This window comes from Corythoichthys intestinalis, chromosome 19 (assembly GCF_030265065.1).
Source record: "Corythoichthys intestinalis isolate RoL2023-P3 chromosome 19, ASM3026506v1, whole genome shotgun sequence".
Classification (NCBI taxonomy): Eukaryota; Metazoa; Chordata; class Actinopteri; order Syngnathiformes; family Syngnathidae; genus Corythoichthys; species Corythoichthys intestinalis.
Window position 1 is genome coordinate 35,734,271 of NC_080413.1, and position 24,669 is coordinate 35,758,939.

Sequence of the window (24,669 nt, forward strand, 5' to 3'; positions counted from 1 at the left end):
CCAAATTTTATTCTGATCCATATTAGTGTCCTCTAGAAGAACTAGAAGAAAAGCAAAGTAAGCGAAAACTTGAGACCTCCCTCTGGGCAGTCTAAAAATATATTGCTTTTCAGTCTATGTTGGCATTACATCAGACTGAGTTACCTGGTACCCATGAGCAAGAATTTGATACCGTTCATTCACTTGCTCTCATTTCATTCAGTAAGTGTACCTAAAATTGTGGCCAGCAAGTGCATACGTGTGGCTTCTAGCTGTACAGTGATTATTATTTTAACAGTGAAATGTCATTGGATCTTTGATTACTTATGTATGTGTGCTACTGCAAAATGTATTTATTTTTGCTGCTATTGTATGTGTGTGATAATGCTACAATTTAAAATGCACTTTAGCGCTTTGCAAGATGAAAAAAATATATACAGTTGTATGAAAAGGTATCTGAACCTTTTGGAATTTCTCACATTTCTGCATAAAATCGCCATCAAATGTCATCTGATCGTTGTCAAAAGCTCTCAGATGAAAAAACAATATCTGCTTTAACTAAAACACCCCAAACATTCATGTTTTCATATTTTAATGAGGATCGTATGCAAACAATGAAAGAAGGGGGAAAAATAAGTTAGTGAACCATCACATTTAATATTTTGTGGCCCCCCCTTTGGTAGCAATAACTTCAACCAGACGCTTCCGTAGCTGCAGATAAGTCCGGCACATCAATCAAGACTAATCTGGCATGAATAACTGTCTTTAGGTTATGCCACAGCATCTCAGTGGGGTTCAAGTCTGGAATTTGACTTGGCCACTCCAGAAATAGTATTTTGTTCTTCTGAAACCATTATGAAGTTGATTTACTTCTGTGTTTTGGATCATTGTTTGTTGCAGCATCCATCCTCTTTTTAGCTTAAACTGTCTGACAGACGGCCTCAGGCTTTCCTGCAAAACATCCTGATAAATGTTTGAATTCATTCTTCCATTAATGACTGCAAGTTGTCCAGGCCCTGATGTAGCAAAACAGCCCCAAATCATGATGTTTCCTCCACCATCCTTCACGGTGGGGATGAGGTGTTGACGTTGGTAAGCTGTTCCATTTTTCCTCCACACATGACGTTGAGTGTTACTCCCAAACAGTTCAACTTTGGTTTCATCAGTCCACAAAATGTTTTGCCAAAACATCTGTGGAGTATCCCAGTGCCTTTTTATGAACACTAAACGAGCAACAATGTTGTTTTTACACAGCAATGGCTTTAAACCACTCATTACTGGTTGGGCACACACCTGACTTAAAATGTTAGGTAAAAATTGGTTCAATTGCTCTTTTTTTTCTCCTCAGTCAGAGGGTTCACTTACCTATTTCCCCCCCTTCTGTCATTGTTTGCATGCTATCCTCATTAATATATGAAAACCTATAAATGTTTGGGGGGGGGGGGGGTTAGTTAAAGCAGACACTGTATTTTCATCTGTGTGATTTTGACAAAGATCAGATCGCATTTGATGGTGATTTCAAACAGAAGTATGAGAAATTCCAAAACGTTCAGATACTTTTTCATATAACTAAGTGATTGTGTTTTAAGCACCAATGAAAAATTATTAATGTTATTGTATCATCTTGACCAATACTGATCATGATGATTTTCTGCTTAGTTTGCTGTCGAGCCATTAAACTTTTAATTGCAGTTAATCACACTTTTTTGTAGTTAACTTGTAGTTAACTGGCACTTTTTTGTAAACATTTTTTTTTTAATCCTAATTTTTTTTCTGTTCCAAATTCTAATACCAGTGCCATCAAGTGATTAAAAGGTTAATCGCATCATTCCATAGGTAGGTGTGACTTATTAAGAAATATTGTAGGCATATAGCCCAGTTGTCACAAAAATTCACATTGCTTATCAGAGGTTGGTATGTCCTTGGGGGGAAGTCTTCAGATGCTAAACATCCTGCAAAGTCAAGTTCAAAGAAAACTGCAGACTACATACGTAGATTAGAAGGTATGATGCAAAGCTGTGGTAAACAGAGGTTTTGTGTTGCAATATTTACTCACTCAAAGTTGGTGAAAGTAGGGTAATTAGATTTTCTGAAACTTGCTGAAAACGGCACATCCACCTAAACTTGAATCACGTAGCATACCCCTTGTCAATCTGTCGTTTTATACTGGGCGTCAAAAATAAAAAGTTAAATTATATCGGTATTAAAAACTGATTCAACTGGAAGTGAAGCAAGCCTGAAATCTTGTGGCCTATTTTCTAGTCATACCAGCACTCTTTCTAGTGCATGTGTCTATTCACAATCTGGCTAAGATTATTGTATATGCAGTGATAAGGCAGACGATGCCCTTTTACTGGTGCAGCAGAAAGAAAAAAACAGAAATGCTCACAGACTTAGAATGTACAATGTGACACAAAATTATAATTTCAGATTTCTGCATGAATTGGCTGAATAAAGACGGTCTGATCTACATCTAAATCGCAAGAATAAACCAGAACCCTGCAAAGCATAATTTTCTTGGCACAGTTTGTGGTGAAGAATGGGATGGGGCCACCAGCTAGAGGGTTGGAAGTAGAGGTGTGACAAATATATCGAAAAGGTGATATATTGGGATACTTTGTAGCCCAAATGGTTACCGATATGCTCCCACCAAGAACTGATACATTGTTTTAAAAAGGTGTCACTGCTTGGTACCAAAATCATCCATTAGAATAGTGTCTATGTTAGCTCACTGGCTGCCATTGACAGCGCTTGACATCCAGTTAATTTTGACTGCATTGGATACTTAGCGTCCTCAATGGCACTTAACAGGGCCGTGTAGAGACCGATGGAGGAGCAGAGGCTCATTGATCAAAAGGATCAAAGTTTTAGTCCACCTTACATCACCATAACATCCATTCTAACCAGCTTTACAGTATAATTGGCTGTGACTGTGACAGACTTTAATTGGGAGGGGTGAATTGTGAATAGAAATCAACACTGTCATCAACTCTTTCTGGCTGTGACTCAGTCAGTCTTTGCCTCTTTTCTTCTTTCAACCTCTACATAAAAACTTCTTTCTTCAACTTGTTGTTCATCTGCCCCTATCAGCACAGTTTTTATGGCGGCTTAGGGGCACGCAGACGGCTTTTTTGTTTTTGTTTTTAGGTGTTGTCGGTGTTCAAGTACAGTACTCGGTGGAGTGCCTGCACAGTCAGTCAGTCAAAAGGGGCACTTTGGGCATGTAGGCGCAAAGGGGCAGGTGCTCAAGCACTCTAACCAAGTCTTTGGCGGGCATTTAGAAGTCATCAAGAAATTTACAGTTTACCTCCTCTTGATTTTGAGTCACTTCCTTTTCAGTAACCCCAAATCAGCAGGAAGTGACCTGTACATGCTCCAAAATCAACAGGAAGTGAAAGAAAATGGCTGAAAATGATCGAGAAATGACTTGAAATGCCCCAAAATTAACTCATTGCCTGGCATTAGCTTCCACTGACGGCCTTGGATGTCCAGTCTCTTTGAAGTATGAGGGATGGTATCATGCGCTGTCAACAGTGTTGTTTTCGTCAGTGATAACGATAACGAAAATATTTAGTCAACAAACACTATTTTTTATGACGATGATGAAACGATTATGAGCTAAAAGCGTGTTTTGGGAGACTAAAACATAACGAGCCGAATGCCAGTTTCGTCTGATGAGACGAAAATAATAGTAAAATAGTTTCTGTCACGTGTTCAAAATGTGTGACATTTTATGTGGTTAGCCTGCATTGTAGCAGTGTCTGGTTGTGTCAGGCCTAATTGGCATAATTAATTGAAAATAATGTACTGTTTTCCTGCTGTAGTATGTGTATTATAACCAAGTTGGCGTTGTCCTTGTAGATAGACGTTACAATAGGTGCTTCCCTGTCAATTGTGATTCGAAATAGTTGGAAACCTTTATGTATTTATTTATTTATTTTTGAAGTAAAATGTTTTAATTTTACAGATAAAAACATTTTTAGTAAATGTGGACTCAAACTAGACAAAATTTGTCTTGAGTTTCCGTCGACAAAAAAACTTCACAAAGACAAACACATTTAGAGATTACTAAAATATGACTAAGACTATATAGCATTATCATCCATAAGACTAAAATGAAAATTACAAGGGCTGCCAAAAACATCACTGGCTGCCTCCCTCCCTCCAACTTCAAATGGATTGAACGTCTACTAGTGATAAACTCATTCCAATTCACAGCAAAAGGATGAAAAGAGCTTATTTTTCTGTCTATCGTGAGGTACCCACAGGTTCCCACCCTATGTTGGAAGGCTATCACCAAGTAGCCAACTCTACATCATCCAACAGTAGAGGTCTGCTTGCAGCTGCTCATCCTCCTAAATATAAGGAAATCATTTTTTTCTTCTGTCAAGTCTAGGCCTGTCTGCACACCCTTCTTCGCATGCCATATATAAAGGGGGTGAGAGGGCGGTTGGTGATTGGCAGTGTATATACTGTATGGATCACACTCAGAGTAGAACTAACAAATCTGTCACCAATGAACTTGCTTTTGGGTTAGGTAAAATTGCCAAGTGCCCATGTAACGCACTTCAGACAGCCAGACTCCTACCAGTCTCAAAAATAGAGCCCATAGTATTTTTTCACCGTCAATAAACATAGTTATCACCATCCAAGTGGGCGACTGCACAGTCACGGTTCAAGCAATATTGTGGTTAAATCAAACTGAGAGTATGTCTTGGATCCATCTTGAATGTCTTATTTTTAAAGACTATTTATATTGAGTATAGAACGTAGATAAAACATACGCTATTAATGTTGATAACATGAAAAGGCATGTTAGGTTTCTTTCAACAGTAGTTCTATAGAACATTGTTGCTGCATTACCTCATGCAACGAAAAAGGCTTTGAGTAAAAATACACTAGTCATACTCAATACTAAAAAAATTTGCATATTGTGCTCAAGCTCATTATTTTCTGTAATGTACTGATAAACATTAGACTTTCATATATTTTAGATTCATTACACACAACTGAAGTAGTTGAAGCCTTTTATTGTTTTAATATTGATGATTTTGGCAAAAAAGTCAAGAAAAACCAAACATCCCTATCTCAAAAAATTAGCATATCATGAAAAGGTACTCTAAAGAAGCTACTAAACTAATCATCTGAATCAACGAATTAACTCAAAACCCCTGCGAAAGATTCCTGAGGCTTTTAAAAACTCCCAGCCTGGTTCATTACTCAATACTTCAATCATGGGCAAGACTGCCGACCTGACTGCTGTCCAGAAGGCCATCATTGACACCCTCAAGCAAAAAGCTAAGACACAGAAAGAAATTTCTGAGCGAATAGGCTGTTCCCAGACTGCTGTATCAAGGCCTTTCTGTGGGAAGAAAAAAGTGTGGCAGGAAACGCTGCACAATCAGAAGAGGTGACAGCACCCTGAGAAAGAATGTGGAGAAGGGCCGATTCCAGACCTCGAGGGACCTGCAGAAACAGTGGACTGAGTCTGGAGTAGAAACATCCAGAGCCACCGTGCACAGGCGTGTGTGAAACAGCGGCACAAGCGCCTGACCTGGGCTACAGAGAAGCAGCACTGGACTGTTGCTCAGTGGTCCAAAGTACTTTTTTCAGATGAAAGCAAATTTTGCATGGCATTCAGAAATCAAGGTGCCAGAGTTTGGAGGAAGACTGGGGAGAAGGAAATGCCAAAATGCTTGAAGTCCAGTGTCAAGTACCCACAGTCAGTGATGGTCTGGGGTGCCATGTCAGCTGGTGGTGTTGGTCTACTGTGTTTTATCAATGGCAGGGTCTATGCGGCTAGCTATCAGGAGATTTTGGAGCACTTCATTCTACCATCTGCTGAAAAGCTTTATGAAGATGAAGCTTTCACTTTTCAGCACGACCTGGCACCTGCTCACAGTGCCAAAACCACTGGCCTAGGCATTACTGTGCTCAATTGGCCTGCCAACTCTCCTGATCTGAACCCTATAGAGAATCTGTGGTATATTGTGAAGAGGAAGTTGAGAGACACAAGACCCAACACTGTGGATGAGCTATCGAAGCATCCTGGGCCTCCATAGCACCTCAGCAGTGCCACAGGCGGATTGCCTCCATGCCACGCCGCATTGAAGCAATCATTTCTGCAAAAGGATTCCCGACCAAGTATTGAGTGCATAGCTGATATAATTTATTTGAGTTTGACTTTTTTTGTATTAAAAAACACTTTTTTGTAGTGGCCGGATGAAATATGCTAATTTTTTTAGATAGAGATTTTTGGTTTTTCTTCACTTTTTTGCCAAAATCATCAATATTAAAACAATAAAAGGCGTGAACTACTTAAATTGTGTGTAATGAATCTAAAATATATGAAAGTCTAATGTTTATCAGTACATAACAGAAAATAATGAACTTTATCACAATATGCTATTTTTTTTAGAAGGACTTAGTATATCCTAACTTCTCACCTTTTTATCCTTCTGCTTTTTCCTCTACTATGTTGTTTCTTTCTAAGGAATGTTGCTCGTCAGTCAGTGATGCACTTCCCTTCCTTGCAAGATGTTTTCTTTGACTGATCTGTAGAATTGAAAAATTGCAGTCCCTACTGCTTTTTCACAAGCCCCGATAGTGTCATGGTAGCGTCAGTTTACATGAAAATAAAGTAATTATGTGTGTATTAAAATTCAAAAAGACTAATTTACCGTGGGTGCCCTGCAATTGGCTGGCAACCAACTCAGGGTGTACCTCGCCTACTGTCTGTAGTTAGCTGGGATAGGCTCTGGTACCCCCACTCCCGTGGGTCCTTAAAATGTCTCAAATTTAAAAATCAACAGGAAAATGAATTGATCAAAAATCAACAGGAAATGATGCCAAATGCTCTAAATGAACTCGTTGCCTGGCATTGGCTGCAACTGACGACCATCCCTCCCACTTCAAATGAATTGGCAGGGTTCCTGCGGGTAAATTTATAATGCGGATAATCATGGTCTTAAATTTTCTTAAATTTGATGGGAAATTGTTGTAGGTAATAAATTTCCCGACAACCTCAGCCTACGTCAGTGGCTCATAGCTCAAAAGGTTATTGATATGCTTGTTTTAAAAAAGGTGTCAATGTTTAAAAACATTTTCTTTTTTTTTTTGTTTTACAAAAATGTTCAATTACAACAGTGTCTATGTTAGCTCACTGGCTGCCATTGGAGGCGCTTGACAATTAATTCATATTGACTGAATTGGACGTCTAGCGCAGTCACTGTCACTGAAACCAGAGCATTAACAGCCAGTCTTTTGTAGGCGTTTGGAAGTCGCTTCCTATTTATTTGGGGGCGTTTTTCAGTCACTTCCTGTTTTAGTAACACAAAACCGACAGGAAGTGAGGTTTAAATGCCCCCAAATCAGCAGGAAGTCACCCGTAAATGCCCTATCATAAAAGGGATAGATCGAAAATCAACAGGAAATTATGTGAAATGCCCCAAAAATCGTTGCCTGGCAGTGGCTGCCACTGACGGCCACAGACATCCTATACCAGGGTTCACTAAATCCGTACGCCGGTGCCACTTTTCCTGTCGTGTTTTCCACGTCTCTCTCCCCTAACACACCTGAATCAAATGATTATGTCATCAGCAACCTCTCCAGAGGCCTAATAATGATCCTGATTATTTTGACTTAGGTGTGTTGGAGGAGGAAGACATGGAAAACACGACAGGAAAAGTGGCACCGAGGTCCAGATTTAGTGAATCCTGTCCTATACGTTTGAAGTGGGATGGAGGGATGGCAGCGAATGAACGAATGTTGAATTAATGAATGTTCATGGGTGTACAGGGTGACCCAAAAAAACCTTTTTAACCATCCAATAAAACCATCGGTAATGGAAGAAAAAATGTTAGTTATAGTGATTGAAACAACAATTTTAAGAAACAAAGGCGGAATTTTTATCTATTTATTTTTTTTACGTTCTCTAAATGACGTCCTCCTGTACGAATTCATTTTCGAAATCCGCTGTTGGGATTCCTCATTGATTCCTCATCCGAGCTGGGATACTATGAATTTCATCCTGAATTCACCATGTTAACTAAATATTAGACTGTTTACTTGGTCAAGGTCAATGTCTCGCAGTGCTGCCACCAGTGTTGTTAATAACGGCGTTAGAATATAATGGCGTTACTAACGGCGTTATTTTCTTCAGAAGTGAGTAATCTAATTAATTACTTTTCTCATCTTGGCAACGCCGTTACTGTTACTGAGGGGGGAAAGTGTGCTTTACTATGCGTTACGATGTTGGTTGACTGACGCGAGAAAAATCTGAAAAAGACGGACTCATGGAGACGAAAGAGAAGAGCAGGAGTGGGGAGGAGGCAAGGGAGCGTGACACCGTTGCAAACGCGATGCTACTATGCTAAGTGGCTCCAATAATACCTGACTGTAGCCGATAGCCTACAAACTACGCCCACATGATGCTTCGGTAGATATCACATATATACAGAACTAGATGCAAATGACAGACACTGCGGCATTAGCAACATGTATAATAAAGAAGTAGATGCGTTAGTAAACAGCCGCCATCTTAAAGCAGTGGACTTCTCAGGAAGGCTCTATTGTAGAGAAACTTCCTAGCTCCTAAATCGGCAAAACTTAACTTAAATCTTTAAATGATGAACAGTTTTAAAACTTACACATGTCGAAAATGGACAGAAGGGAACTAATGCAATAACGGAGCAGGTTTAACAACTTTAACGGTTGATTCACAACATTAAATGACTTCCACACATTGCAAATGTTACTATCTAGTTATCGCAATATCCGCAATACCACTGTGTCTAGTTAAGTTTAGGGTAAAGAATTGGGCTAGGGCCAGTTGTCCCAAAAACCCTTTAAACTTCACTTTGTGTGACCTGTTTTTTTTGGGGGGGGGGGTTGTTTGTTTGTTTTTTAGAAAAAAAAAAAACATGAAAAATACTTTGCCAAGTAACTAATTAATCTTAAATTCAGGTAACTGAGTTATTAATGCAATTACTTTTTGGGAGTAGTAATTTGTAACTGTAATTAATTACTTTTTTAAAGATTAACAACACTGGCTGCCATTTGCTCATACTGTATCTGCCAATGTGCAAAAATTCCTGTGATCAATAGTAAATTTCAATATTGCAGATTTAAACAGAGGCACAACATTACCACTACGTAATAGTACTTTTTTCTCGTAGTAACAGTATGACTTATATTCTCGTAATAACTGTGCGACTTTTTTTCTCGTCGTAATAGTATGACTTTTTTCTCGCACTATTACTACGACAATAAAAGTCGTGTTATTACGTGAGCTATTGTAGCTGAATAAACTGCAACTTACTTTATGTAGCGCTTAGCGTGCGTTAAAATCCACAATATTGAAAGCATTTGTGTTTCAGAATCGGTTTTACAAATAAAGAAAGGCAAATCCTTTATATTTTAGCTCATCTATATCAAATCATTATAAATATGATTCATAGGCTACCAACACTTACGTAGTAGCTTTACAAACTAAGTGACGTAATAGTGAAATGGAATAATATTGTGTATCTCCTGAGTCTATTTCTGCTTCATAAATGAGGAAATCCTTTATGTTTTGGCTCATCTACATCAAATTATAATCAATAGATGGCTTTATATTAATGCTTCATCGTAGCCCCCAGCTAAGGTACATGTATGTACGTAAAGTGCATAGCGGTTTACCCTATGTAATAAAATGAGTTTTTTCCTCGTAGTACCAGTACGACTTTAATCTCTTAGTCCTTTTATTCTTCTTCTTCTTTTTAATATGGCCCTAATCCTCCATTGTAGTATTTCGCTTAAATGTATAATTATTTTAAAACAATTCGTTTTCTCATATATATATGTATATATATGTGTATATATATATGTGTGTATATATATATATATATCTGGGAATCTTTGGGCACCTAACGATTCGATTACGATTACAATTCAGAGGCTCCGATTCGATTATAAAACGATTATTGATCCACCCCCCTCCTATTTTTTTTTTTTTTTTTTTTTTTTTTAATGTTTTGTACATTAGTTCCAAAACTGTTCAAAAATACTCTCAGGCTAAACCAAACTACCATTTCAGTATCAAGTGAACATATAGCAGTAAACAAATATACAAAATAACAGTAAATAAAAAACTCCAGTCCCCATTCTGTATCGGCAGCTTTAAACTACATTCAATTAATTTAATGTTGTGAATCAACCGTTAAAGTTGTTAAAATAGCTCCCGTTATTCCATAATTTCCCTTTTGTCTACTTTCGACATGTGAAAGTTTTAAAACTATTTTAAAGATAGATTCAAATCAATATTTTACTGATTTATGAGTATTTTAGATAAAAAGTTAATTAAGTTTGCTTGGAAGGTTCGCTACAACAGCCTTGCAGGGAAGTGTACTGCTTTAAGATGGCGGCCGTTTACTAACGCTCGAATCTAGCTTTTTGTAGGTGTTCTGCTAACGCAATCTAATTTATATTGCATCTAGTCCTATATAAATGATATCTACCGTAACATTATGTGGATGTACTTTGTAGCAGCTTTTCGGCAGCAGTCAGGTATGTTGTTGTGTTTTTTTATCTCGTGTCATGAGTTGAGCTAGAGCCGTAAGTTGAGCATTGGGATTACCCGAGGGGCCGGGTAATGAGAAGCATGATGTTTAGCTACTCTCGCTCCGTTCCTCATTGACCGCGCGGCGCGCTGAGTGTGTTGTACTTCCGCTCTACTTGGCATATTTCAATAATCGGAATTTGGATATTTGTGAATCGTTCTCGAATCTTCCACGGCCGAATCGCGAATAATCTAAGAATCGGAAATTTTGCACACCTCTATATATATATATATGTATATATATATATATATATACAGGGGTGCACATAATTTTTGTGCCCAGGTTCTCAGAGGAGGACCTGGAGATGTGACTTGGTCCTCATTGAGCTTGAGAGCCGACCCGCCTGATGCGATAAATTTATGACAAGCTTTACTTAGAGCCAATTAACTTTAATTAATCATATTAACAATTAATGCTTGATTAACATCAACTGTCACAACAAAATTGCCATTACTTTGAATGAAATGTAAAGAAATAAGAAGCACCAATTCAAAATAAAGGGCATTATGCAGCTCCCACATTAACTCCAAGCCTTTTTAAAAGTGGGGTATCCTCCTCATAAGACCTCATTGAACGTGCATGTTTAGCTTTGTAAAATGCGAGCAAAAACACGTTTGTCAGAGCATGTCGCTGTTCATTACCTTTATTCCGCCACTTGTCCATAGGGCGAGTGGGGTCCTGTTTGACATCGATAGTTTGCTTAATTGCCACATGCTCTCTGTTTTTTTCGTGCTTTTCAAAGTTTGGATGGCTGAAATTCTTTGACCCTACATAAAATGCGCTGCTCTTATCGGCGACATTGGGATTCTCACGGCACATTTTGTACCGCATTTCCGTGCGAGCATCATTTGCTTCTAGCCACGGTACCTCCTGTAGCCACTTTTCAGCAAAAGTCCTTTTTTTCGGTAGCTCCGGTGACGTCTCTGGCGTCTGTCTGTCTTTTGACGGGGGTGGGGGAACACGGAAGTAATTTAGTGATGGCCAAATGAAGCCTCATGAAGCAATGAAGCTTTGCAGCCAATTGGTTTGCACATGCAGCAAAGCTTCATGGTGCTTCATTTACCCTATGGCGCCATCAAGTGGTCTAGAAGCCCAAGAGGTCAACATTGTTAAGAATTCAATGGCTATTATTTGCTTAAGACAAAGATATGAATGTGCTTGTGTTAGTAATTTAGTATGTGAACAAAATACAAGTGCTAAGGCTAATTTGTTATTCATTTTTATTTAGAAATAATAGCTTTCCCACAGTGGCTGGCTTTAAACAGTTTCTTTTTCTTTGGGAAAATATTTCACCAGCTTTAGAAAATATTCTTTCACAAGGCACATGAAGCTGGGGTGCAGAGAAATGTGAGTACCAGTTTATATAAATTTGGGTAGGTATTCTTTTGTGCCTCCGAGTACACTAATGGATTGTTCATTCTGTTGATGTTTGGTTCAGATAGGTACACACACACTCACATTTATATTAAAGTAGTTTTTCTCCCTTACCTTATTGAAAGCAATCAAATCAAAATGTTCCCATACGGGGGAGGATCGCTCTTTTCGCGCAGGTTCCATAGCAAGCAAAGGACAAGGCTCGAAAAAAGATTGCACTGGTTGCACTGTTGCGCACATATGTAACAAGTACAGGAGCCCGAAATCCACAAAATGTGAGATAACAGGCAATCGCCATTGCGTTTTGCAACCAATTTATACCGTAGTCTGTCCTGTTTTTGCAATGTGCGCCAAACGTTGGATCACTTCCGAAGCACTCACGAGATTCAGCCGGCCGCCGGCAAGGCTTCCCACGTCATCATTTCCGGGTTTTGCCGAAATGAAGCGCGCCTCGCTACAAGCTTCGTGGAAACCCCCCTCCCATTACTCGACTCAAGCTTCGGAACCTCGGCTCATTTCGTCCCATCACTAAAGTAATTACTCAGTGTGGCCTGCCTCTTCAAAATTTTGAGAAGTTATTTTCTCGTGTCCGCCGCAAATACAGTGGTCAGCCATCGGTACGCAAAAGTGTATGGAAGCCGTTGAGGGCCAGCGCATTTGTCTACGTCCAGTACGCATGCGCGCATGCGGACCACTTATGTGCACCCCTGTGTATATATATATATATATATATGTGTGTGTGTGTGTATACTGTATGTATATACAGTACATATATAGGAAGAGAGAGTATATAATATAGCTAATTTTTTTATTTACTTTGAACGCAATTGCTCTTTTCCCCAACAAGAAAATCTGCTCTTGTACACACTAATACACATGTGCACACATGAATAAACTTTGGCTCATTTACTTGACAGATGTGTTAAGTTAATGGGACATGAAATAAGCGACATCTGTCACTTGATATTGCAGCACCCAGGAAATTATCTCACATGACATGAATTATATTTGAGTCCAGTTTATTTTATGTACCATGACATTTCAAATTGTATGAAGTATTGGTAGTGGGCATAAAAAATAACAAATTATGAAGCCTACCTTTGAGGAAAACATGAATACAACACAGCATTTGTTGTAAGAGCTTCAAATACCAAGTCATATAAGCCATTTGAATCTGTTTCATCCATAATAGTCATACTCAGATTGATGGATGGATTGATTGATCAAGAATCAAAATTAGTGAGCGGGCATTGTTAATAAGTGGCGGAGAATCGAAGTGATTTATATGATTGACTGGGAGAAGTAATTTGTAACTGTAACTAATTACTTTTTTTTTTTTTTTTTTTTTTTTTTTAATAAAAACACTGAAACACTGATCAGGACTATATCCAAACCGGATTTTACCTACTTAGGACCTCTCATCTAAAATATACAGTAATTTCACAAGCCAAAAAAGAGCTAATCAATCAGGTTTCTTGCTCCAGCTGCCTCATCACAATGAATAACAATTCCTGCAAGCACTTTTTTTTTTTTGCCATCACGTGCTTCTTATTTACATTCACCTGCCATTGTATATTCATGAGTGAATTTTACCAAGTGAACATTAATGGAAGTGTCACATGCTCCCAAGGCACCAAGGATAAGGGCAGACTCATTAGTCAGCTTTTTACCAATCTGTTCTTGTCAATTCACAGCTCGTGAAGTGTTGAATTCACAGTCTATGACTTTTGTGGCGTCGTTTGTTTTTACCGCTTTCTTGTTTTCCAGGTACACATCGCAGATCATAAAAAGAGGGCCGGATGCACACTTCACTTTGCAATTTATTGTTTTGTACTTTCACAATTCATTACATGCTTTTGTGTTATTATTTTTTTGCTCTGCTGCTTTTATGCATAATGAGTGTGTAGAAAAATAAAAGGAAATATTTTGTTTACTCACTTTAGCTTGACAGCACACAAAATATTGGGATTTGACCCGTTTTATATATATATATATATATATATATATATATATATATATATATATATATATATATATATATATATATATATATATATATATATATATATATACATACATGTACCCATGACTGTGCGTAGTGGTACCAATTGATATATCTTCTCTGCATTGGGAAATAACATAGGGTGTTAAGAAAAAGATCAATTACTACCTTTCTTCCCCACATTGCTTCCCAGGATATTTCTAATCGTAGGTAGAGGGATTGGAATACTCCAAAGGCTGCCAAAATTCACTCTACTCCAGACATGTCCAAAGTCCGGCCCGGGGGCCAAATGCGGCCCTTGGACAAATTTCATCCGGCCCCCAGCCTCTGTCCTAAAATCAATAACGTCTGGCCCACACACAGACATAAATTGGTCAGCAGTACTACTACCAGCATATGAAGTAGCTTACACACTAAATGCTGCTCCTCATTTACCCACTAAAAGGCAGCAGCACTCTAAGCAACATTACCCCGTGTGACCCTTTACACCCAATTTTCTAAAATGGCGACAATCAACTGCTACGGCCGACACTTCAAGGATAGGTGGAAATTGGACTATTTCTTTTCTAAAATACGCAACAACTGTCTACCTCATTTGCAAAGAGACAGTGTCTGCTTTTAATAGTTCAATGTTAGGCGATATCACCAAACAAGACACGCTGACATGTTGGACAAGATTACAGGGTAAATACGTAGCGATAAATTGAAGCTAATGGAAGCTAGTTTAATTTCACAGCAACAGTATTTCGCAAGAGTCCGAGATTCGAAAGCGTACGCCACAAAGGCTAGTTGCGAGATTGTTGAAATTATTAATTTAAAAAAATAATAAAGCAAATGTGACACACAGAATGGCTTGCTATAATTTGCTTAAATATATTGTTCTACGTAAATGACGTCAGCCAAGGTCGGCCCCCAACATTTTTACCACACCAAATCTGGCCCCCTTTGCAAAAAGTTTGGACACCCCTGCTCTACTCATTTAACGCTGCCATTTAGCGTTATATAAAGGTAAAACTGCGCCATTACAGATTAAATGCGACAATGCGTGAATGGGTCGTGCAGCGCATGCGTTAATTGCGTTAAATATTTTAACGTGATAATTTTTTTTTTTTTAAATTATTACCACCGTCAACGGGGTAAATTTGATAACCCTACCATAAGCCTAAACTAAAAACTCTGGATGAGTGTAACATATTATGTCTGTAAAGTTAAATACAATTAGAAAATGATTTAATTAAAAAATATATATATATTAAAAAAAGGCATGTCCGATATTTTTTTGACGATTCCGATCGATCGGGACATCTCTATACTTGACCTCTGATAGTTTGTATATTGTGAATAAATACTGCTATCCAATGTATTTGTTGAACTAAACGAAATGTTTGAAAAGAGTTTGACCAAAGTTTTGAGTAAGTTTTATGTGTATGTTGCATAGCTATTTTTGCCAGTTCTTTTTCCACTGTTGTTTAACTGTGTGAGAATAGGGCCTCATTAATACAGATTGAAGCGCTTTTCTTTTTGTGAACATTATTTTTTTTTTGAGAGATATTATTTTTGTTGTGCTTTCACTAAATGATACTTATGTTTGTTGTGAAGGAGTTGCCGAAGCTTATGCCAATAAACGGCGCGGTCCAATGAACGCCTGTGTCCACTCGCCTTTTGTAATATCTGTTATAGAATTATCCGAGGCACCTTAAAGTGCACGCGGCGCAAACATGTTGTTTACTCACATGATGCAGGAGTGAATTAGAGTTACGGCCTGCCTAGAGCCGTAAGATGTGTTAATGTTGAAGCTGAATGTGCTAATAAAAAAACAAAGTGCCAGCATGTGGCGTGTGGTATACCATTGTTAAGAAAAAGCACAAAACAAGACACCTTTCTATGCCTCTTAGCTCTCAAGTGCGTCATTGTAATCTGTTTGAGGCAATGCATGAGCGTGTCATTGCCTCAATACATATATATATATATAGATATAGATATATAGATAGATATAGATATATATGTATGTATGTGTATATATATATATATATATATGTATGTGTATATATATATATATGTATGTATGTGTGTATATATATATATATGTATGTATGTGTATATATATATATGTATGTATGTGTGTGTGTGTATATATATATATATATATATATATATATATATATATATATATATATATATATATATATATATATATATATATATATATATATATATATATATATACGGAAAACACTCAGACTTGAAGTTCCGCTCTGAGACCCTCAATTTAGCCAACTTTCAAAATATGCATATGTGATACATCATTGGAAAGCTTAAAATCTCAATTTTCTGGGGGAAGAAAATATTTCTTAATAAATATTTTTTAAACAGCAAAACCCTATATGGAGGTGAGAGCACGCGAGAACAGAAGAACAGAATTACAGACGCCATGACTTTAACGAGATATTATCGTGTAATTACTTTGTTTCGATCCAAAAACTCCATGTGGCATGTATCACTGAGTGTCACAGCTGTGAATGGCCACAGCTGGATTTTGGGGGAATTTTATGAGACATCAATGAATGATTATAAGCTAAAAACGACAGACATTTTGAATAATAAATATAATTAATTACCTTCGTTTTATGGCTGGGTTGAAACAAAAGCGGTTGCGCGACGTTTGTAAACGGGGGTTTTCAATTCAATTCAAATCCTTTATTGTCATTGCAAGCCAAGCAAACAACGAAATTGGAAAGCTACTCTGTGGGACCATAAAACGCAAGACAGTAAAATAACACACAACTTAAACATACTACTAAATAAAAGACAAATAATAAATGATTGTGCAAAAGTCGCTACATAGCAGTATCATGAACAATTAGTGCAGGGTAAAACGGGCAAATTAAAAATAGTCCGGGGGCTTAATGTGCCATGAATCTGCTATGGCAGCATATAGACATATTGTTCTATCAAACACAACATTTGTTTTAGCTTAAAACACAGCAGTTTCTTTTAAAGAGGAGTGCAAGAGCAGAAACTGCTTTTTCAGTCTTTTCTGTATTCTTCTGCTCTTGCACTCCTCTTGGAAGGAAACTGCTGTATTTAAAGTCAAAACAACTGTTGTGTTTGATAGAACAATATGTCTATATGCTGCCATAGCAAATTCATGACGTATTAAGCCCCCGAACTATTTTTATTTTGTCCGTTTTACCCTGGAAACCCACATTTACAGACGTCGCGCAACCGCTTTTGTTTCAACCCGGCCATAAAACGAAGGTAATTAATTATATTTATTATTCAAAATGGCTGTCATTTTTAGCTCAAAGTCATTAATTGAAGTCTAATATTTCTTTTGAAAAAAAAACGACTTTAAAAAATTATTCACTAGCATATTTTAAACTTTGAAACAAATTACGTCACAATGAAAAAAATGGTGTCTGTAAAAAAGTCACAGATATCTACCTCATAAGTATCGCTTAACTGTATTTTTTTTAAACTGTCGCATTTTCTCCGATATGTTAGATAATAAATATGGGATCCAAACAAAGAAAAATTGAAGAAAAAAAAACGTTTAAAAGGGTAAATCCATGAAAAAGAAAATCTCGACCACTCCTTGATGTCTGCGATTTCTGCATCGCGACCCTTGTTATATTACCATGTTTCACCCATAAAATTCCCCAAAAATCCAGCTGTGGCCAATCACAGCTATGTCTTGACACACAGTGATACATGCTACATGGAGTTTTTGGATCGAAACAAGGTAAGAAAGCGATAATATCTCGTTAAAATTGTGGCGTCTGTAATTCTGATCTCGCGTGCCTCACCTCCAGATAGGGTTTTGCTGTTTTATTTATTTATTTATTTATTTTTAAAATGCCCTCCTGCTCAAAATGTTTCTTCCCCCAGAAAATTGAGATTTTAACCTTACCAATGATGTATCACACATGCAAATAGGACAATTTTGACTTTGGCTAAAACTTTTGCACAGTACTGTATATTTTTATTATATTATGTATATACAGGATATACTGTATGTATATATTTTCCCCAAGTGGAAGCGTCCATGATCCTAATAAATTTAATAATAAAATAATACGTTTGGGCATGCACAGGGTGTTGAAAATGACAGAAACTTGATGGATTACCGTTTTACTGTAGTTCCTTCCACCATATATGGTAATAGCTTAGAATAGGAAAAAAAAAACAGAAAAGTTATTGTCCTGCATACAATTCAAGGTATATTATTGAAATTACCATTGCTGTACCCTACATATTACACAGATACGACCTTACACATTGTAATTATAAATGATAAAACTTTTTGTTGTGCATTCTTTATTGTTTGTTTCCTTGTTTGTTATATCGGCAACACAATGATTTATTAAACACTATTTTAATTGTGGGTCTGGATCAGATTAATGGAAATTTAATTACCATATTTTACGCACTCTAAAGCGCACCTAAAAGCCTTCCATTTTCTCATCGCCTTGTAATCCGATGCGCTTTATATATGGATCGATATTGATTAATAATGGCATGAAATTCTCTATAGCACAGCTATGTCTAGTGGATACATAATGCAACTCCAACCACTACTACTACTACTGCGCCTTATACTGTATATGAAAAACATTTTTAAAACAGACTATTCATCCAGGGTGCGCTTTATACTTCAATGCGCCTTTTAGTGGGGGAAATACGGTAATTAGTTAATTGGAGGAAAATTAATATGACATAAAGGTAAAGTAAGTTAATGACCTTGTTTATGGAGCAAACTCATTCACTGCTACCCCTCCCAGTTATGTATATTTGGCTTCAATAGCCATCAATGGTAGTAAATGATGTACACTCAATGAAGTACCACTGTAAAATACAGTAAATATAGCTTAATCATAATGACACAATCAAAAAAATTCCTACTAACTTTCTGTTCTGCCCTTCTTCTTCTTGTGTTTCAGTATGATCTACTCCCTGGTTACCTCATAACAACTGACTTATCAACAACTGGAGAGACAAAAAGCCTCTGGATACACAAACTGCCATTTTTTCAGAGCTCTTTTTGCAAGAGACATGTAAAAGTATGCTTTTTTTTTTTTTTTTTTTTTTTTGCTGCTTCCCTTTCAACTCAAAAGCAAAAGGACCTAGTAATGCTCAAGTATACACAGAAAAAAAAACTTTTAAATGTTGATTGGTCGTAGCGAGTTAATCACTGCCTGCCTAAGAAAAGTATCTCACACACACGCACACTGACACACACACTCACATAAACAGCTTTTTCAGGAGTGGTGCAGTTATGTACTGCCTAGTAGCAGTGATGGTAGCGCAGAGGATGAAAAGCACAGTAGCATTTGCACAGTTTGTCTCAGGCACAGCAGTACTGCCCGACCCAGCCCAGCAAAGCAGTCAACCCCCTTTGGAACCTCACTGACAGTAGCAAGAGTGAGTCAGAGTGCGTGGTGGAATTGTATCACACTGCTAAAGGAAAAAAAATAATATTCAGGAGAGGCACTGAGAGCAACACATACACACATCATGACTTAGTGTATTGGGCATTTTGATGTACTCTTTGCCAAAAGGCATTTAAACATAGAAGTACAGTATACAGTAAATGCCTTTCTTGTGTTATTTTAATGTTCTTTGAGAAAGCTTTTTCAAACTCCCAGCTAAAAGGCAAGCTTGTTAAAAATCTCATTTGCACATGCACAGTGTTTGCGATATTTGGCTGTTTGTTCATTATTATGTATGATACTTCAGGCACACAAGTGAAGGTCTTCCAAGTATGTAAAATTGAAAACAGGGAAGCAATTGTATGTGACAATTTTCTAGTGCAATTTAAACAAGGGACCAAAACGCTTTTTGGGGTAATTTATTGAGAGTGAGATTTTATTGCATCCATATTTATCTAAATGAATAGTTCATCCAATGTTAAGAATGAAGCACAAATGTACATGGTTGGAGTAATGGAGTCTGTCATTCATCCATTCATTTAGCCAGGTTGATGGCTTACCTTTTTATAGGCACCAACCACTTTACGGCCACAGCTCCAGTCGGCCAACTCAGCAATTGAGGCACGGAATGTGGTCCGCTTGGGCACAGTTTCACCCTTCGACACCTGGACATGAGCAAAGTTCTGTTGGAGGTTGGAGTCTAACCTTCTTCTGACGAGGGCAAAACGTTCCCAGGAAAACTTCACAAAACAATAGCGTCTTCCGGGTGGCACTGGCTGACCCAAATCCCCTATTCCCTCCCACTATGGAGAGGTGGGTAGAGTAGCCAACTATTTTACTCAAGTGAGAGTAGCGTTACTTCTAAATAATATTGCAAAAGTAAAAGTAGTAAACCAAAAATTTACTCAAGTACAAGTAATAAAATTATTCGTTGAAAAGAATACTCATGTAATGAGTAGCATTGTAACCGCTTACAATGTCAGATTTTTTTTAAATAATGTTTTTTTCTCACTACAACTTCATCTATATGAACTGTTGTTATTATACTGTACTATAATTTATGACATGACCATATTAGGCCAAAAAGATGACATAAAAATCATAAAATTTAGACCAGAACAACACAATGAAACATCACTAGTCTAAGGAGCATTAGTGCCCTCTAATGGAGTAAAAACATGGTTATCTCTGAATGCTATAGAGTCATGTAGTTAAAGTTGCGACGCGCACTCGACCCACCTCTGCGATTTGGTACATACTGACGGCACGGTTAGCACGTCTTTTTTACAGTTCTGAGATCGAGAGTTCAATCCCGGGCTCTGGCCTTTCTGTGTTGAGTTTGCATGTTCACTCCGTGCCTGCGTGGGTTTTCTCCGGTGTCCCTCCACATCCCCAAAACATGCATGGTAGGCTGATCGAACACTCTAAATTATCCCTAGGTTTGAGTGTGTGTGCAAATGGTTGTTTGTCTCCTTGTGCCCTGCGATTGGCTGGCAACCGATTACGAGGGGTATCCCCACCTCGGGCCATGTAAAGAGGGTTGCGACACTCTTTAATCTCGCTGCCGGGGTCACGTGGTTCATCTAGGGCGTGAGTAGTTCCAAGCAAAAGCAGCGCTGTAGTGGTTTTCAATGGAACTGACAGTGATAATTGCGACATTTATGGAAAAATAGATAAAATCACTAATTTTAGCTAAACTAAACCCGTACCTCTTTAGAGGCATTTTTCATTTAGTTTGGACCCAAGCAACACAAAATGATGACAAGGCAGGAACAAAAATGTAATATTTTCCTCAACATGGTGTAATGTATAACAATAACAACTTATTACCCTTTGATGAAGAAAATCATATTTTTTATTGAACAAATGGTGAAATAGGTCCCATGGTTCATTGTTTACACCTAACATGTTATAGATCAGTGGCCTGTGATGGTTGGCTGTGCAGCATTGTTCCCCAAGGACCAAGAGCAGCAGAAAAAAATGGATGGCAATAGTCAGCTGTCAAAACATGAAATAAAAGCATAGGCGGAGTTTGACTTTTGGGCCGGGGGGGGGCACAACATGTTGATGACCCCAAAAGGCAGTGTCAGCAATAAAATTCACTTACAAGAATATTTATAATAATAAATTGAAAATGAGCGTTTTTTTGTTTCCCATCATTCATGAGCTGAATTCTAAATCAGGCTGATTAGGACAGCTATACTTTTCGCCAACATCATCATTCATTGAATATGGTACGCCCGCCGGTGAAATGCCAATGTAGTTACCCTAGTCAAAAATTGTATCCCCTGGGCGGAGCCATATGGAGGTAGATTTGTGTCTTTTTCGATCAAAATGAATGTGTTTGAATGCAAAAATTAATTTGAAACTCAAAAAAATGCATTTGAAAGCTATTTTTCTTTGGGATATTTTTTTTGTTGTTGTTCATTGACGTAATGTTTTTCGTTTGGGCCACATTTTGGCTAGGACATTTGTGTCTTTATTATTCAATCAAAAAATAAGTTGCTTCAAACACAAAATATATATTTTCAAATGAAAGATCACTTCAATCAAAAAAGAAAATTTTCAATCATAGAAAAAAAAGGCTCAAATATTTGCATTTGAGCACATAATTTTCAATTTAAAAAGTTCATTTTAGCAATCGGTTTTGTGTTTGGGCCATATTACGGGTAGGACATTTGTGTCTAGATCATTCAATCCCCCAAAAAGTTGCAGCAATCCAAAAAAAAAAAAAATTTTTTTCAAACAAAGAAAAAAAATCATTAAAATAATATTGCCCTCCCCTAATTTAAAAAATAAATAAATAATAATATGCAAAGCAAATGACCGTCTAAGGTGCTAGTAACATGATCTGTTCGAAAAATAATTTTGACCCATTATAAAAAAAAAAAAAAATGTGTTCATTTCATTCATTGTTTTTTTGTTTGCTTTATTGCTTTACAAATTTTATATAGATAGGAAAGTCAGTTACATGCAATGACACTTTTCGGCCACCGAGGGGGGCCTGGGCCGGGAGGCCTTAAACTCCGCTTATGAATAAAAGGATTTTTTTGTATGTTTGTTGCTACTTAAAAATGGGCTTAGTGCCCACAGCCAGCAGTCACCATCAGCAGGCACCAGCAGCTATCCCCAGCAGAAGCAGCAAGCAGCATGATATGAATCATGAAAATTTAACCTAAAAATAATAAAACACATTAAATCAGTTTCTATTATAAATTTGTGTCTATTATTTGTTGACATAACTTTTCAAGTTTATACACATCTCTAAAATATAATAATGTCAAACATTTGTGTGTAAAAAGTACAAGTTGTCATGCATTGACTTGGTACTCTTCCATGAGGGTGATACCTTAGTTCAAAGCTTACAAAATCAAGCTAATAAGCATGTGAAAGCCGGTCGTCTACCAATACTCACAAATACAGATGAGTGTGTACATCACAAAGGGTCTCTGAAAGAGTTGCCAATTTAACCCTTTATTGCCAAATGTATCACATTTGATACACCTAAAATTTCATGATTTGGGACTAATTCAGAATTTTGACATTTCTTTTTGGGGAAAAAAATGATGGATGCAAGTCAACACATGCATCTGCTGTTTCCATGAGAAAAAAAACAGGAATTAGCGAGGGTTATAGATATTACAGCGCTTATTACACATATTCATTTTGACTTTTCTTTTTACAAATTTGAAAAAAAAGGTTTCATTAAGACCATATTTTTCTAATTTTGGGATTCACTGATAATTGCTTCATGTTGCAGGTATTTAAGGGTTAAAAGAGGTAGTGACTTTTTATTTATCCCTGGCGAGACATTCCCGTTTAGCAGAGCCAGCTTAAAAAGTAGGATAAAATCGCTCGTCAACCAAGATAAAATATATGTATAATTACGCCACGCACATACAAATAAAGCTCAACATATACATCATAAAGCGCTTCAGATAGAATACAGACTTGAAAATTCAAAAGGGATAATTATTTTCATCAACTTGCCTCAGAAAATACTCGACAACGAGTCATTCGTCTGAATGCGGTCCGCCCTCGTCGCAGTGATGTTTGGAACTACCCGAGGCTCCACTACCTGGAAGAACCCGGAAGTAAAATCGTAAAATGGATCCCTCTGGGAGTGTCGCAACCCTCTTTACATGACCCTGCCCCCGCCTACTGCTCATAGTTAGCTGGGATTGGCTCCAGCACCCCTGTGACAATGGTGAGGAAAAGATGCTCGGAAAATAAATGAATGAATGAATGAATGAATATAGGCACAAATAACAGTCACAGTCAGTCTGTTCCCCCACCTGAATGTGCAGGAGAGGCTACTCACTAGTTTACTGGAGTGAACCACAAAGGACAGGCACCGAGTCGGAGGCCAATAAATATGCCAACATCTGCTCGCCGCATCTCACTGTGGGCAACTCCATAGTGGAATAACATCTAACCCCTCTTTAAAGGACTGGCACCACAGCCCAGGCTGTGTGTCCAGATTAAGTCGACTATATCCAGTCGGAACATCTCAAACTGTACACACAGTCTCTTTCCCTGCCAGAGAGCCAACTTCTGTCGCTAGGGATTGGACCGCCTTAGGCCACCGACCACTCCGCTTTGCCCTCATCCCCTGTCCGGCTAAACTCCCATCAGTGCAGGCCTGGCAAACAGGTGCTCGTCACTGTGCCCCGCCTCTAGACCCGCATCCAGGCGTGTGACCCGTTGAGGAAACACGCCACCTAAACATCAGACTTATCTTAGGTCACTCATTGAAATTCTAATAAAAGCAACTGTAGCAAGTGATAATCACGTCACCTCCACCGACACTATATCCACCATCAATGCTTGCTATATTATTCATGATTCTCATAAAGTAAGATATTATCTCTATTAATAGGTCACACAGAAAATATTATAATTTTCGTCAATGCAGGCATTTCATGAATATAGACTGCATCTTCTATGTTTCCTAGTCCAAACCACCTCGGGTCCCTGTTCCTGCCAACATGGAGGAAAGTCCTGCACTCCAACCCCACCCCTGTATTTTGTCCTCTTCCAATTCTAACATTTTATATCCTTATTGTGGATGTGAATTGAAATATTGTTTATGAAATAAACTATTTTAAAACACAATTATATCTTTGGGTGGTAAATGTACATAATGGAATGAGATTTTTATTTTGGTTTAAAAAAAAAAAAAAATCTATCTACATATTCACAGCAACAAAAACAAAGGAAATAAATGGTAAGTGAGTAAGCACTTTCCTACATGGCAAACATGACTATTAGAGGGTGATTGGAA

At 37.7% G+C, this 24,669-nt stretch overlaps 1 protein-coding gene across 1 annotated transcript in view; it reads left to right on the plus strand.

The window, feature by feature from the left end:
* Positions 1-24,465, plus strand: part of cnih3 (cornichon family AMPA receptor auxiliary protein 3) — a 188,302-nt gene extending 163,837 nt beyond the window's left edge. Inside the window, exon 8 of the mRNA XM_057822012.1 lies at positions 18,897-24,465. The gene's annotated coding sequence lies outside the window, so the exon portion shown is untranslated. The remainder of the gene's footprint in view (positions 1-18,896) is intronic.
* Positions 24,466-24,669: the final 204 nt, after the last annotated feature.